This window comes from Anomaloglossus baeobatrachus, chromosome 4 (assembly GCF_048569485.1).
Source record: "Anomaloglossus baeobatrachus isolate aAnoBae1 chromosome 4, aAnoBae1.hap1, whole genome shotgun sequence".
In the NCBI taxonomy this organism is placed as follows: domain Eukaryota; kingdom Metazoa; phylum Chordata; class Amphibia; order Anura; family Aromobatidae; genus Anomaloglossus; species Anomaloglossus baeobatrachus.
In genome coordinates this window covers 203,798,906-203,814,855 of record NC_134356.1, presented here as the reverse complement: position 1 = coordinate 203,814,855, position 15,950 = coordinate 203,798,906, and the positions used below count along the sequence as shown (strand labels likewise).

Here is a 15,950-nt window from a genome sequence, read left to right as displayed (position 1 = left end):
TCAGATCATAGCCCAATTCTAGTGTCCATACGACGGGGAACCCTGACAGGGGGAAGGAGGGGAGAGTGGAAGCTTCATCCAGCATGGATCCGTCATATTAATATGGGGAATATAGAACGGGATCTTGGGGATTTCTTTATCCACAACGAGGGTAACACTGGTCCGCTGGTGGTATGGGATGCGATGAAGGCATACCTCAGGGGGCTCCTGTTCAGGGATATCTGTAGACGTAAAACACAGACGAGGCAGTATGAGAAAGATAGCCTGGAGGCCTTAGATAAGGCAGAGCTGGAAGCAATCCGGAGTACTACTACGGACGCGAAGCAAAATCTTAGGCAGGCGCATGAATAGGTTAATAAGATGCTTTTGGAGAAGGCGGTAAGGAAGCAGGCATTCCAAAAATTGCATTTTTATGAGGAGGGGGAAAAAGTTGGTCATCTATTATCGGTCATAGCTGCAGCTCAAAGGAGTAGTTCATTTGTGCATGGTATGGACACGGTGGAGGGGACACAGGTCACTGAGGTTGAGGAGATCCTTGGGGTCTTTAAAGATTTCTATCGCACGCTATATTCTTCTAGCGGAGAGATGAGGGTGGAAGAGGTGGACTCATTTCTTGAGCGAGGTGAGCTTCCTGTGTTGTCTGTGGCGGATAGAGATAAACTGGAGTCACCTATTACTATTGATGAACTGGAGGACGCTCTGCATGGCATGAGCAATGACAAGGCACCGGGAGCAGACGGGCTACCAGTTGAAATTTATAAACAGTTAGAAGAAATCCTATTACCCAAACTATTGAAAGTTTTTGAGGTGGCGGAGGGGGAAGGTGTATTGCCTGAATCTATGAGAGAAGTAATAATAGTAGTAATTCCTAAGGAGGATAAAAATCCGAGGCTTCCAGACTCATATAGACCCATCTCGTTATTAACAGCAGACGTGAAGCTTCTGGCTAAGGTGTTGTCAAACCGGCTGACTGGAGTTATATCTAACCTAATACATATGGACCAATCAGGGTTCATGGCCAATAGGTCAACATCTGCTAATATCAGGAGATTATATCTTAATCTACAGTTGCCACCTGACAACCCTGGCCGGAGGGTGATTGCTTCGCTAGATGCCCAGAAAGCGTTCAATAGTGTTGAGTGGGGGTATCTGTGGAAAGTGTTGCAGCATATGGGTTTTGGCCCACGGTTTGTAAAGTGGGTGCAGCTGTTGTATAATAGGCCTACTGCTAAAGTTAGAGTTAACGGTATGACCTCCACAGCGTTTGAGTTGCACCGGGGAACGAGACAGGGCTGCCCACTATCGCCGCTCCTATTTGCTATTGCAATAGAGCCTCTGGCGGCGGCCATTAGGAAATCAAAGGAGATCCATGGATTTAAGTATGGGCATTTAGAGGAGAAAATAGCTCTTTATGCTGACGATTTATTACTTTTCTTGGGGGATCCATCAGCCTCATTGGATCATGCCATGCGGATAATAGAGAGATTTGGAGAAGTTTCGGGACTGACCATTAATTGGTCTAAATCAAGCCTCTTTAAAGTGGATGGGGAAGTAGCCTGGACAAATGAGGATACTGGGGCTAACAAATTGAAGAATGTGGACGAATTTAAATATCTAGGTATCCAGATATCTCTGCCAGTAGAAAAATACATACAGGTGAACTTATGGCCTCTCCTTAAAAAATTGAGAGTCAAGGTGGATGCCTGGAACAAGCTACATTTGTCAGTTGTTGGAAGGGTTAATTTGCTAAAGATGGTAGTAATGCCTAAACTCCTATACATACTGCACAATGCCCCTGTTTGTATTTCAAGAAAAAGATTTAAAGAGATAAACTCGCTGTTTAGGGACCTGGTGTGGGGTAAAAAGCAGCCTAGGGTGCGATTAGAGACTTTACAAAGGCCGAAGGATGAGGGGGGTCTAGCAATCCCAAATCCGGAATTGTATTATATAGCAGCGCAATGTCAACACCTCAGGGGTTGGTCTGATCGAGAGAAAGATGGGGGCATTAAAGAAGTACTGGAATACATAGTGGGTAGAAGTCCATTGGTAATGGGACTAGAGGATGGTGCGGTGGGGCTCCTGGGTAGAACATCTCCTACAATGGCACTTATAAATAAGACCTGGGATAGGCTGAAAAGGGTGAGAGGGGTGACCCGGTTAACTAAGTTTACACCTATCTGGGATAACAGTAATCTCCCGGAGATTCAGAAAATGGGGAATATTGAGGAGTGGAGACGCAAGGGTGTAGTATACATGCATCAGATATTGGACGGAGGAATTCTGAAATCGTTCCCACAGTTACAGAGTGAGTTTCAGTTACCGGCGTCCGGCTGGCTCCACTACAGTCAATTAAAACATGCGATTGCAGCCCAAGCGGCTAAACAAAGTGTGGCCATACAGACTGACCTGGTACTGGAGTATGTGTGTAAGGGCGGAGGAAGCACTAAAGGGATAATTTCTGGCACATATAAATATATACTACATACCTTTCTTTTAGACTACCCAATTAAAGCTAAATCTAAATGGGAGGAGGAAGTTGGGCCGATAACGGAGGAGGTGTGGGAGAGTATCCTGGAGTATGTCCCTAAACTTTCCATGAGCGAACCGGCCAGACTGTCTCACCTATACGTGATTCACCGGGTATATAGGTCTCCCTTACTGATGTTTAAAATGGGGTTGAAAAGGAATTCGGAGTGTCCAAGGTGTCAGGGATCTGACGCAGGTATTTTTCACATGATGTGGTCTTGTCCGAGACTGGTCTCCTTTTGGACTAAGGTTATCCACAAGATAGGAAGAACATATGGGTGTGTCCTCCCCAGGGAACCAGTGATATGCCTATTGGGATATGTTGAGGAGCTTGGGGTGGAAAATACTATGAAAATTGTCATTGCTAGGCTGCTATATGCGGCAAGAAAGCTAATCGCCAGGTCCTGGATTAAAAAAGACCCCCCGACCAGGGGAGAGTACATTAAAAGGGTGAAATGTATTCTTCAGCTGGAACAGGGAGTGTATGAAAGAAGGGGGAATGTTAAAATGTTTGAGAAGCTATGGTCTCCTTGGCTGCAATGCGGATAGGACGAGTGATGGACCAGTAAACTGATATGGGACGGGGATAGTCGTCTGAGACCTCTGATGTGTGGGTTTTGTTTTATTTGTGTTACTAGTTGTTCCTCCTGCACAACGGGATGGTTGTTATACTGCAGGTGAAGGGTATTCTAAGTGTGTACTAAATGGGATGTAGTATCGGGGAGAAGTGTTGCTGCCGGGGTGGGGGAGGGGACGGGAGGGGGAGTTAAAGGGGTAATAGATGTGATAAATTTAATTTGGATGCCGATTTGTTATTCTGTTGTATGTATTCTGTTTTAATAAAAAAGTATCTGATTTAAAAAAAAAAAATAAAATAATATATCTGATCAAGTGGCTCAGGAGAAAGCCTTGAGCGAAACATGCGTCAGAGTCCTCAGGTCCTCCTTACATGTATGTACTCTGTTTCATGGTATATCTGACATTTGATATATTCTCTGCTCTTGAGAATAGAGAGGATTTTTAATAAGGGGTACATTACAAAGTTGCTTGTCTTTATAAACATTTTACAATTTTCCTTTTTCTGACCACAAGACAACCTCTATTATAATAATAATACTAATAATAAAACTGATCAAGAGGCACGGGAGAAAGCCATGAGCGAAACGTGTGTCAGGTTCCTCACATGTGTGTTGTTCTCTGTTTCATGGTATGTCTGACATTTGATATATTCTCTGTTCTTGAGGCTTATTTTCAATAAGGTGTAAATTACAAAGTTGCTTGTCTTTATAAACATTTTATAATTTACCTATTTCTGACTTCAAGACAACCTCTATTATAGTAATAGAATTGATTAAGTGGCCCAGGAGAAACAATTTAGCGAAACTTGTGTCAGGGTCCTTACATGTGTGTTGTTCTCTGTTTCATGGTATGTCTGATATTTGATATATACTCTGTTCTTGAGAATAAAGAGTATTTTTAATAAGGGGTAATTACAAAGTTGCTTGTCTTTACAAACATTTTCCAATTTACCTATTTCTGATTTCAAGACAACCTCTATTATAATAATGTGCACACAAATCAGAGTGAAAAGGGGGTTAATGCCGCGCATCAGCCAAAATGAAGATGTAGCACGTTGATGTTATAAATGTATTCTTTTATTCCATCGGTCTACGCGTTTCGAGGATATACTAAGTACAGGAAAAAAAAACAAAAAAACAAAAAGTGCAGTAGATCACAGGAGTATATTCATAGTAGATCAGGGAAGGGATTAATAAATAAATAAAATCAAAATTGTATCGGCAGTAAGAGGAAGCCCACCTGATATTAGTACTAAACCCCAAAAAGGAAAGTCTGTATTGTTTACAGCCCCCAATAGTATTACAAAACAGTGCTACATAAATAAATACTACATAAATGAAAAAAATAAATAAATAAAATATATAAAATATAAAAATAAAAAATAAATATTAAATTTTAATTTATTAAATTAAATATAATTAATTTAATTTAAATTTTAATATTTATTTTTTATTTTTATATTTTATATTATTTATTTATTTTTTTTCATTTATGCAGCATTTATTTATGTAGCACTGTTTTGTAATACTATTGGGGGCTGTAAACAATACAGACTTTCCTTTTTGGGGTTTAGTACTAATATCAGGTGGGCTTCCTCTTACTGCCGATACAATTTTGATTTTATTTATTTATTAATCTCTTCCCTTATCTACTATGAATATACTCCTGTGATCTACTGCACTTTTTTTTTTTCCTGTACTTAGTATATCCTCGAAACGCGTAGACCGATGGAATAAAAGAATACGTTTATAACATCAACGTGCTACATCTTCATTTTGGCTGATGCGCGGCATTAACCCCCTTTTCACTCTGATTTGTATGCACATCCACTTGGGGCTGCAGCAGACGCCATCATCCTATGCTCTATCGGTGGTTGTGACTATCACAACCATTTTAGGTGAGTGTATTTTTCCTGATCTACCTCACTAATCTGTTGGTATTACACTATCAGCGCTCCTTATTTTTCAGCTTATCTATTATAATAATAGAACTGATCAAGTTGCCCAGGAGAAACCCTTTAGCGAAACGTGCATCGGAATCCTTCTTACCTGTGTGTTGTTCCCTCTTTCATGGTATGTCTAAAATTTGATATATGCAGTTTGTTTAATAACATACCGCTTATGTACTCAGTTATTTAATTTTTTACTTCTGCTGATTCTTATACACACAGACCCTATTTCTCACATATTTTTGTGAACTTTGTTTTGTATATTTGCCCCCTACTATTTTAATAGTTAATAAATAAATTTTATCTTTATGTATGAATAAAATTATATTTTTAATATATATTACTTGTGGTCATTTACCTCTTATTTAAGGTATGTGTTTAGTTCAGACACTTAGCATTAATATCCACCTATATTTATGGCTTAATATTTATACTATGGTGTATTTCAGTAATTTAATTCTAATTTAACGAAAAATAAGATATCAGATCTCAGGAGAAGAAAAATAAAAATATTCCTAATACAAAGGATTATGAAGATTTCTACTCAAAGGGAGAATGGTCCCCTGTGATGTTTGCATAGCTAAAGCCTGACATGCACGTAATCTGCGGAGTTTACATACAGGCTGCAGTATCCTTCTTGTAGACCAAATAGCAGAATGAATCGTCCTTCATCACTGTCCTTCTCCCTAGCCGGTTTTGATGTCTCATCCTACAGTCTGCTTATATGAGCAATTAGTGCTGAGAGGGTAACGTTTCGGTTGTACACTTCTATAGGGTTTCACTATGCGTTTCCGTCCTGTTTCTGACTATGCTGAAATAGATGCAGCTCTTGAGTTCTTGTGCACAGCAGTAATTGCTCTCGTGGTCCTTCTGTTTGCCTGATAGGACAGCAAGAGTCCTTGAGGTTATCTGTTGTCATTTTAAATGTCAGATTATTTTGTAAAGGTTTTTTTATTGCTAAGCTTAACAAATCACAAGAGTAACAACCATTAATGATGTTGGAACCACACAGTCCATTATTTTTAGCTTCTTACTGTGTAATTTATTTTTTTGGGCGAAGCAATTGACCCGTTCCAGTTTGGGAATCATAGGGTTGGGGCTATACAGCGACTTTGAACGTACCACAGATGTGGCTGCTATAGATCACCGTATGTAGTGCTGCCACATCGCAACGTAATGCAAGTGCATGGAGTCAATGTACGGCTTGCAGGGTACCGCGACTGCAACAAGGAGGTCACAGAAAATCCAACAGGTTTTGACTTTTTGCAACCTACTTTTTGTGATATGTGGCGGAGCACCTCACACCCCAATCAGATGCATTACACTGCGATATAGCAGTAGGATCACCAACGTGACCTGTTTCTCGGTCAAAGTCAATGTTTAGCCCCATCCAACCAATTCATTAACTCACAAGAAACAAAATTAAAATGTAGTTATTGTTGGAAAAATAGTTTCCAGAAAATGACCCATAACATATATCAGTTTTTTTTAATATAGCCTCTTATTGAATGGGCCAAGATTGCCAGCTACCATATTCCCACTCATAGGTAGGAAGAATGGTTAGCAATTTGTTCTCCGCTGCCAGTTAAAGATTATGCTAATTCCAAGAGATGTAGTTCAACGCATTTTAAAGCTGTCTCACCTCTTCTTCAGAAGAGAAGAAAAGAGGCAGCTTCGAAACGCGTTGAATTAATAAACCACGTTTTTTGTCCGGCAGCGCAGAACAACCACTAATCATCCTTCCATCTTCCTTCTATTAGCACTTTGAGCCTGTGGATCTTCTTTGGTTTATGTGCCTTATTTCATCCACCTAGGTGAGCACATATAATAATAATAATAAGAATAATAATAATAAGAAGAATATTTACTCACTTACATAGTGCTATTAATTCCACAGCGCTTTACATACATCAGCAACACTGTCCCCGTTGGGGCTCACAATCTAAGGTCCCTATCAGTATGTCTTTGGAGTGTGGGAGGAAATCCACACAAACACAGGGAGAACATACAAACTTCTTGAAGATGGTGTCCTTGATGAGATTTGAACCCAGGACCCCGGCGCTGCGAGACTGCAGTGCTAACCACTGAGCAACTGAATCATCTACGCTGAGTCATCTACTTTCCCTTTTTTTCTCGGATAAAACCCTTTGCGCTGTTTCTGCCTCCGCACATTTACACTCATGTAATTAGCTGACAAACAAGACAAAAGGCTGTTGACCATAGTGATGTGACACCTGCTTTGGGAGCGATCTATAGTGTTCCACCCACATTCACCTCTACAGATGCTGCTTCTTAGAAGGAAGCCGAGTCATCTTGGAGGCGGGAAGCTGCAACTCTGGGTGAGGAGAGACTGTCTAAGAAAGTGACAGGAGGCACCATTAGTAGGAGCTGCGGCCTTCCAGGTTTACCACACCAAAGAAGGATTTTGCCTGCTGTACCAACTCTCTCCCAGACATTGAATCCAGACGCCCCAGTGTGGAATAGTCTGAGAGAACAGACCTGCTGCAGACAGAAGTGAGTAGGACATTGCTGTGACTTTTAGTTCTACAGTTTGAGAAGTGTGCTGGAGCAAATTACAAGGCCTTGCTAGAGAGGACTTTTGACTGCACTAACTGGGAGTTTGTATAGGACCAGCCCTGGGGAAATACTGCCTTCATTACTTTAAGTGCACCAACGTACTGCAGCGCGCCAACGTACTTCAAGCGCGCCAACGTACTGCAAGCGCGCCAACATACTGCAAGCGCGCCAACATACTGCAAGCGCGCCGACATCCGCGGCAACTGGGGCCCCAATTTGGGACTGTGTCAATTGTGAGGCTGCAGCTGTTAGTTGGTAGATTGTAAGTAGTCAGCAGAGTGTGTGGTGTAGGTTAAAGAGGAAGCATTACCCCTAACCTTCAGGTCTATTACAAAGAGCCTCTCCTGCATTTTTGTAGAATACTGCATGACAATACCTGTCGTTTCACTGTTATTTGCTTGTTCCCTGCAATTACCATTGTCATCCTCCTGCAAATAAACCTGTTAAGATTTCTAACCTCAGTTATTGTGAGTGTGTACGGAGCGTGGGTAGGGGTTTCCCGAGTCGACCCCTAGCAGAAGACAAAGACCCTTCTGCATTCCACTAGAGCTCCTAGCAAGATTCGGCTGGAGGCACTGCGTCATATCAAGGTGAGAACTACCGAACACCCTGCCCCAGTGGCAAATTAAAGGGGTGTTACAGTGGAGGCACTGCTGAGATCGATCAAGACAGGTATCGCTGACATGGAGGCTTTAACTGAAGCACAGGTGTCCACATGGTGTGGGGAAAGAAGTATACTTGAAGAACACAGTTTTGCAGTATGCGGTGAACTCTCCAAGGTACCGGATGAAGAAGTACTGAAGATTGTGAACCAAGTTCATGGAGTTGTCCATCCCAGAGTGGTTGACAGAAGGACTGATGAAGGGAGTCCATTATCAGCAGCTCTAATCACTACTGAGGGGACACTGGATAAAGGGTACTTTCCATCTGTCATAGCTGTGCCATTAAAACATGGACCACATTGGAAGATCACCTGGCCTGTGAGGTCCGAAGCAGGGACATCATCTTCGGGTGCAAGTTCACAGCCTAGGAGATCTAGTCGATGTCTACCTTCCACTCCTACTCGGGACAAATCTGAAGAAACAACCATGATGGTTGACGTGCTAGTGGCAGCCATGGAGAAGGTAGTCACCCAGTTTACAAAATTGCAACCTGAAGGGGCCTACCGTCGTCTGAGAACCTTCTCGGGTGTCACTCCTGTCCCAGCTGGTGAAGAAGGGTATGACACGTGGAGGGATGTTACTCTGCAATATCTGGAAGAATGGCAGTGTACTGATGCAGTGAAGAAGCAGAGAATTGTGGAGAGTCTGAAGGGGCCTGCTATGGAAGTGGTGCAGGCTGCTTGGAGAAGTCAGTCAGAGACAACTTCTAAAGATTACATGACTGCTCTTGAAGATGCTTTTGGATCCCCAGAGGATGCCACTGATCTCCTTTATCAACTCCACACCACCTATCAAAACTCTGGTGAGAAGATGTCAGATTATCTTTATCGATTGGACAAATTGGTGCATAGGGTTGTATCCAAGGGGGGACTTAGGCCCGAACAAGTTGATCAGTGTCGTTTAGAACAAGTGCTCCGAGGAGCTCTGACTCACGATCCCATTGCTCAACGACTGAGGTGTTGCGACAAAGGGCAGATTCCCCGTTCTTTCCATCAGTTGCTTAAAGAAGTCAGACAAGAGGAAGCTCTCCTGGCCGCCAGAGAACAAGTGACCCAGCGAGTGGCTGCTGCCCCTGTACATCTTGAATCCAGCCATCAAGAGGGAGAGTTCTTGAAGGTCATTGAGAGGCAAGGGGAACAGCTTGCCAAACTTCTAGCTGCCCAGGCTCTGAAGGTTGACCAGCTAAAGCAAATTGTTGAGACAGCTGTCAAGAGTCAAAGACCGCCTTTGCAAGTGGCAAGTGATGACCACAGTCTGGTAGAAGATACAAAGCCAGAAGAATGTTTTGTCTGTGGGAGCACCCATCATATGGCTCGCCAGTGTCCGAAGAGGTGGAATTTGAAGAGATCTCGAGACCCCCCACCTAACAAGAAGGGGCAGACGGGAAAGGGGAAAGGGGGCCAGTAGAATCCTATACTGGCCCCCCTTCAAAATCAGAGGTATATTCTACTGCTCCATCTAACCCTGTCCAGTCAGAGCAATTTCCTAAAGGTCTCGTAGGACCAGCACCACATGTACCGGCCTGTATCAATGGGCAGCCATGCACTGTATTACTGGATAGTGGTTCACAAGTGTCCATCATTTTTGAGAACAGAAAATACTTGTCAGACGTGCCCTTGCAACCCCTATCTGGACTTGTAGTCTGGGGTTTGAGTGAAAACAGTTACCCCTACAAAGGATACGTGGCTGTCACACTACGATTCCCAGAGACTATAGCTGGGGTGGAAAGAGAGGTTCCCATCATTGCATTAGTCTGTCCAGACACTGATGAAGACCGGGAAACAGTGCCTGCCATAGTAGGGACAAATGCCAACCTATTCCGTACTCTTGCTCAGTGGTGTCGCGAAATTGGAGGTAATAGATACTCGCAGGCCCGCACAATCCATCCTGTCTGTTTGGCTGCTTATGAGAAGAAAGAGGAAGAGGAAAGGAAGGAACTACGTCCTGAACATTTTGACCTCTGTTTTGAAGGTAGTGATCTGAAGAAGGAGGAAAAGCAGTCAGTGATAAATGGTATGATGAAGCGTGCCGGAACCTTCTCATTGGGTGATTGGGACCTGGGCCTTGCAAGAGGAGTGGAGCATCACATCCGGCTGACTGATGAGAAGCCATTTCGAGAAAGATCCCGACGATTGGCTCCCGCCGATGTGGAGGATGTTCGAAAGCATTTACGGGGTTTACTGGACACTTGAGTCATAATAGAGTCCAACAGCCCATACGCATCTCCGATAGTGATCGCTCGGAAGAAGAATGGAGCTATTAGGATGTGTGTGGATTATCACACCCTGAACAAACGCACTGTGCCTGATCAGTATACTATGCCCAAGATTGACGAAGCTTTAGATTGCCTGCAGGGAAGCCAGTGGTTTTCTGTGTTAGATCTTCGGAGTGGATATTACCAGATACCCATGAGCAAGGAGGATCAGGAGAAGACTGCTTTCATTTGCCCTATCGGTTTCTATGAGTTTCAACGGATGCCGCAAGGAGTGACCGGTGCCCCTGCTACTTTCCAGAGATGTATGGACAAGGTGATGGGAGACATGAACTTTCATGAGATCCTGGTTTACCTGGATGATCTGATTGTATTTGGCCACACCTTGGAAGAGCACAACCTGAGGTTATTTAAGGTGTTGGACCGGCTAGAGGAAGCTGGGTTAAAACTATCCCTCGACAAGTGCCTGTTCTGCCAGAAATCTGTGAAGTATGTAGGACACATTGTCAGCCGAGAAGGAATCTCCACGGATCCAGCCAAAATAGAAGCTGTGATGGAGTGGCCCAAACCCACCAAATTGGGGGAGCTTAGATCTTTTCTAGGTTTCAGCGGGTACTACAGAAGATTTGTGCCACAATATTCCAAGATCGCAAAGCCATTGACAGCCCTCACTCAAGGGTATCCCCCACCTCGAGGGACAGCTCGCTCCAAGAAACCTGCAACAAAAACCTACTTCAAGGTGAATGAGCCTTTCGGAGAGAGATGGACATCAGAGTGTGATGAAGCCTTTGAGAAACTCAAGTCCTGCTTGACCCAGGCACCTGTACTGGCCTATGCAGACCCCAACAAGCCATACGTACTTCATGTGGATGCTTCTTTTGATGGACTTGGAGCAGTCTTATACCAGGAGCACTATGGCGTCCTGCGGCCAGTCTACTACATCAGTCATGGATTGTCTCCGAGTGAGCGCAATTACCCAGCACATAAACTGGAGTTCTTGGCCTTGAAATGGGCTGTGGTGGACAAGCTGCATGACCACCTCTATGGAGTGCATTTCCAAGTTCATACTGACAACAATCCACTGACCTATGTGAGGACTACAGCAAAGCTGGATGCTACTGGCCATAGATGGCTCGCCGCGCTAGCTATATATGATTTCAGCCTGAAGTACCGACCTGGTGCCAACAACATCGATGCAGATGCTCTGTCCCGCCTGCCCAGGCAGATGGTGAATGAAGAAGAAGAAGCCTGGATTGAGGTTCCAGCCCCAGAGGTGAAAGCTATGTGTCATCGACATCAAGGAAGGATTGCTCAATCAGGGGGCTGTGCTACCTTCTTAGGGGCTCCAGAGGAAGCTCTTCCACTATTGTTCTGTCAACTGACCAACGTTGATGCCGGCTCCCTGCCTCAACTGACTCAAAACCAGATTGAAAAGGCTCAACAGGAAGATCCTTCTGTGGGAGTTGTTCGATGGTGGGTGAAAAGGGGCCAAAAGCCTGAGAGGAATGCTCTGAAGACACAAGAGTCTGTTCTCTTGACCCGACAGTTCGACTTTCTGGTGGTGAAAAATGGATTGCTGCACCGCGAGGTCAAACGCCAAAATCGAGAAGTTCGTGTCCAGTTGGTGCTTCCTGCTCAGTTCCGTGAGATGGTCATAAGGGCACTGCATGATGATCATGGACACCTTGGGGTGGAAAAGACCACCAGCCTCATAGCAGATCGGTTCTATTGGCCAAAGATGGAAGCTGACATTGAACACTTCTGTAAATCTTGTAAGCGGTGTATCCTAAGGAAAACCTTACCTTCTCGGTCCGCCCCCCTTATCAACATAACCAGTGATGGCCCCCTTGATTTAGTGTGTATCGACTTCCTTTCCATTGAGCCTGATGAAGGAAACGTCAGCAACGTTCTAGTGGTCACTGATCATTTCACAAGATATGCTCAAGCTTACACCACTAGAGATCAGAAGGCAACCACTGTGGCTAAAACCTTGTGGGAGAAATTCTTTGTGCATTATGGGCTGCCAGCACGCATCCATTCTAACCAAGGGAGAGATTTTGAGAGTCGGCTAATTAAGGAGTTGTGTGAGGTTTGTGGGATCAAGAAGTCCAGGACCACACCATTTCATCCGCAAGGAGACCCTCAGCCTGAAAGATTCAACCGTACCCTTCTTAACATGCTGGGCACTTTGGATTCAAAACAGAAAGGAAGGTGGAGTCGACACATAAGTCAATTAGTTCACGCCTACAACTGCACCAAAAATGAGTCAACAGGGTACTCGCCCTACTTCCTCATGTTTGGAAGGGAAGCCAGACTACCTGTGGATATTAGTTTTGGAGTGTCCCCTGGCAATTCATCTGGGAAGAACTACCTGAAGTATGTGTCACAGCTGAAGGAACAATTAAAGGAGGCCTACAAGTTGGCTGATGAGGCCTCTGGTCGATCCGGGAGGCGAAACAAAATGTACTACGACCGCAGAGTCCGGGACCAAGTCCTGCAACCTGGAGATAGGGTCCTCATCCGTCAGTTGGGCCTCCATGGAAAACACAAGCTTTCTGATCGATGGCGTTCAGAACCTTATGTGGTGGTAGAGAAGTTGCATGGCATCCCAGTCTACAGAGTGAAGCCTGAGAAAGGCGGGGGGGGGGTGTTAAGACCTATCATCGTCAGCATTTGCTACCTATAGGACAGAATGTCTGATTCCAGTCGCCACAACGCACCGAAGCCCATGCAACCACCTGATCTCACCGAAGGAGTCTTCGGCCGCCGCAAGCGACCCATCCTGTGGTCCCTCCTGAAGGTAGTGAGAGTGATTCCAGTGATGAATGTGGACCATGCTTCAGATGGACAAGTGACCAAGGCTCTGTAATTCCAGATCATACAGACCAACCAGCTGAAGAAGTGTCCCAAGACGAGTGTGGTCCGGCACCAAACCCATGTTGCGATCAGTCGGTGGAGAGTTTAGAAAATGCAGAGCTGCCAAGTGAAGAGGTTGCTGTCATAGAGCCTGAAAGTCAAGAGCTAGGGGTCGATGAGGGGGTCCCTGTCCCTGCCGTGCACACTCGTCCAAAACGGGACATTAGACCCCCCATGATGCTGACATATGACCAGATGGGGCAAGTCACTGAGGTTCCTAGAGTAGTACACCCCTATTCCAACTATGCGTGGCCCTATTTCCCCCCTACAGCTATGTGGCCTGTTAGTGATTTGGGTGTAACTAGTTGTGGTGTTAGTCAGGATGCTTTAACACAAAATTTCCTTCCAGGTGGTGAGTCTTCATTTTGTGCTTGGGAGCCTACAGCGACTCACCAGGGGGAGAGTGTGACACCTGCTTTGGGAGCGATCTATAGTGTTCCACCCACATTCACCTCTACAGATGCTGCTTCTTTGGTTGAACTGGAGAATACTACAATTCCCAAAGTGCCTTGCAAATCTGGGGGAGGAGGAAACAGGACGGAGGGGTGGAAGGAAGCTGAGTCATCTTGGAGGCGGGAAGCTGCAACTCTGGGTGAGGAGAGACTGTCTAAGAAAGTGACAGGAGGCACCATTAGTAGGAGCTGCGGCCTTCCAGGTTTACCACACCGAAGAAGGATTTTGCCTGCTGTACCAACTCTCTCCCAGACATTGAATCCAGACACCCCAGTGTGGAATAGTCTGAAAGAACAGACCTGCTGCAGACAGAAGTGAGTAAGACATTGCTGTGACTTGTAGTTCTACAGTTTGAGAAGTGTGCTGGAGCAAATTACAAGGCCTTGCTAGAGAGGACTTTTGACTGCACTAACTGGGAGTTTGTATAGGACCAGCCCTGGGGAAATACTGCCTTCATTACTTTAAGTGCACCAACGTACTGCAGTGCGCCAACGTACTGCAAGCGCGCCGACATCCGCGGCAACTGGGGCCCCAATTTGGGACTGTGTCAATTGTGAGGCTGCAGCTGTTAGTTGGTAGATTGTAAGTAGTCAGCAGAGTGTGTGGTGTAGGTTAAAGAGGAAGCATTACCCCTAACCTTCAGGTCTATTACAAAGAGCCCCTCCTGCATTTTTGTAGAATACTGCATAAGGCTATGTGCGCACGTTGCGTACAGTTCACTGCAGAAATTTCTGCAGCGATCTGAAGAGCACATGTGCGCTTTAAATCGCTGCAGAAATGTCCGTAGTGAAGCCGATTCCATGCGCTCTGCCTGCAGCTCCTCCCATAGACAGAGCAGGAGCTGCCGGCAAAGCGCACGGAAGAAGTGACATGTCACTTCTTTTTACGCAGCGCTTCGGCAGTAGCCGAAGCGCTGCGCTCTAAAACGCCACGTGCGCACGGCCCCTGCACAATCTCCATAGACTGTGCAGGGGACGCAGGACGCATGCAGTTACGCTGCGCTACAAAGTGCAGCGTAACTGCATGTATTTACGCAACGTGCGCACATAGCCTAACAATACCTGTCGTTTCACTGTTATTTGCTTGTTCCCTGCAATTACCATTGTCATCCTCCTGCAAATAAACCTGTTAAGATTTCTAACCTCAGTTATTGTGAGTGTGTACGGAGCGTGGGTAGGGGTTTCCCGAGTCGACCCCTAGCAGAAGACAAAGACCCTTCTGCATTCCACTAGAGCTCCTAGCAAGATTCGGGTGGAGGCACTGCGTCATATCAAGGTGAGAACTACCGAACACCCTGCCCCAGCGGCAAATTAAAGGGGTGTTACAGTGACATCTATCGACCATTCTCTATTAGGTTAACTCAATAGCTATCTGTATAATAATGCTCCTCAGCACTGGCTCCTGTTCCATTCTGGACGATGCTGTACTGGGGCACGATGATATCCAGAGTCAGGAGGCAATGTGTGGTGGTACAAACAACATCCTAATACTGAATGGCCCTCAGAACCAGAATATGGGCTCATGTGCACGTTCCGTCCTGACCAGTGCAGAAATGAATGCACCCTTTGGCAGGCGTGACACTGTGTGTTGACAAAAAGAATGCATCCAAAACGCATGTATCTTGGATGCATTTTACATGCGTTTTGGATGCATTTTTGTCAGTCCGGTCCCCCGGCAATTCAGCTCTGCTACATGCCCGCTGACAGCAGACACAGACAGAGCCGGGCGATGAGAATGAACTCGGATGAACTTCACCCAACTTCATTGTCATCCCGTGGCTCTGTCCCTGTGTGCTGTCATGAACTCAGATGAACCTCCGAGGTCAGTGCCAGGACACAGGAGTCCGCAGCAGTGACGTCAGAGCTTCACCCGATTTCACTGACATCGCACGGCTCTCTCTTTGTGTCGCAGCCTGATTTGCGGTCACACGTGAAGGACTCACCTGTGACCGCAAATCCCCTGAGTGACTGAAGTGAGCAGCGCGATCAGCGGTGCCGTCACTCAGGTGACCCGCGGCCACAGCTGGAGTCCTCCACCTGAGAGCGGTGGCCGAGGGTAACCTGAGTGACGTCATTGC

The 15,950-nt window shown here is 45.4% G+C and overlaps 1 protein-coding gene across 1 annotated transcript in view; it reads right to left on the bottom strand.

Annotated features, from left to right (window-relative positions):
- ABLIM3 (actin binding LIM protein family member 3) overlaps positions 1-15,950 on the bottom strand; it is a 296,306-nt gene that overhangs the window by 58,257 nt on the left and 222,099 nt on the right. The gene's annotated exons all lie outside the window — the stretch shown is intronic.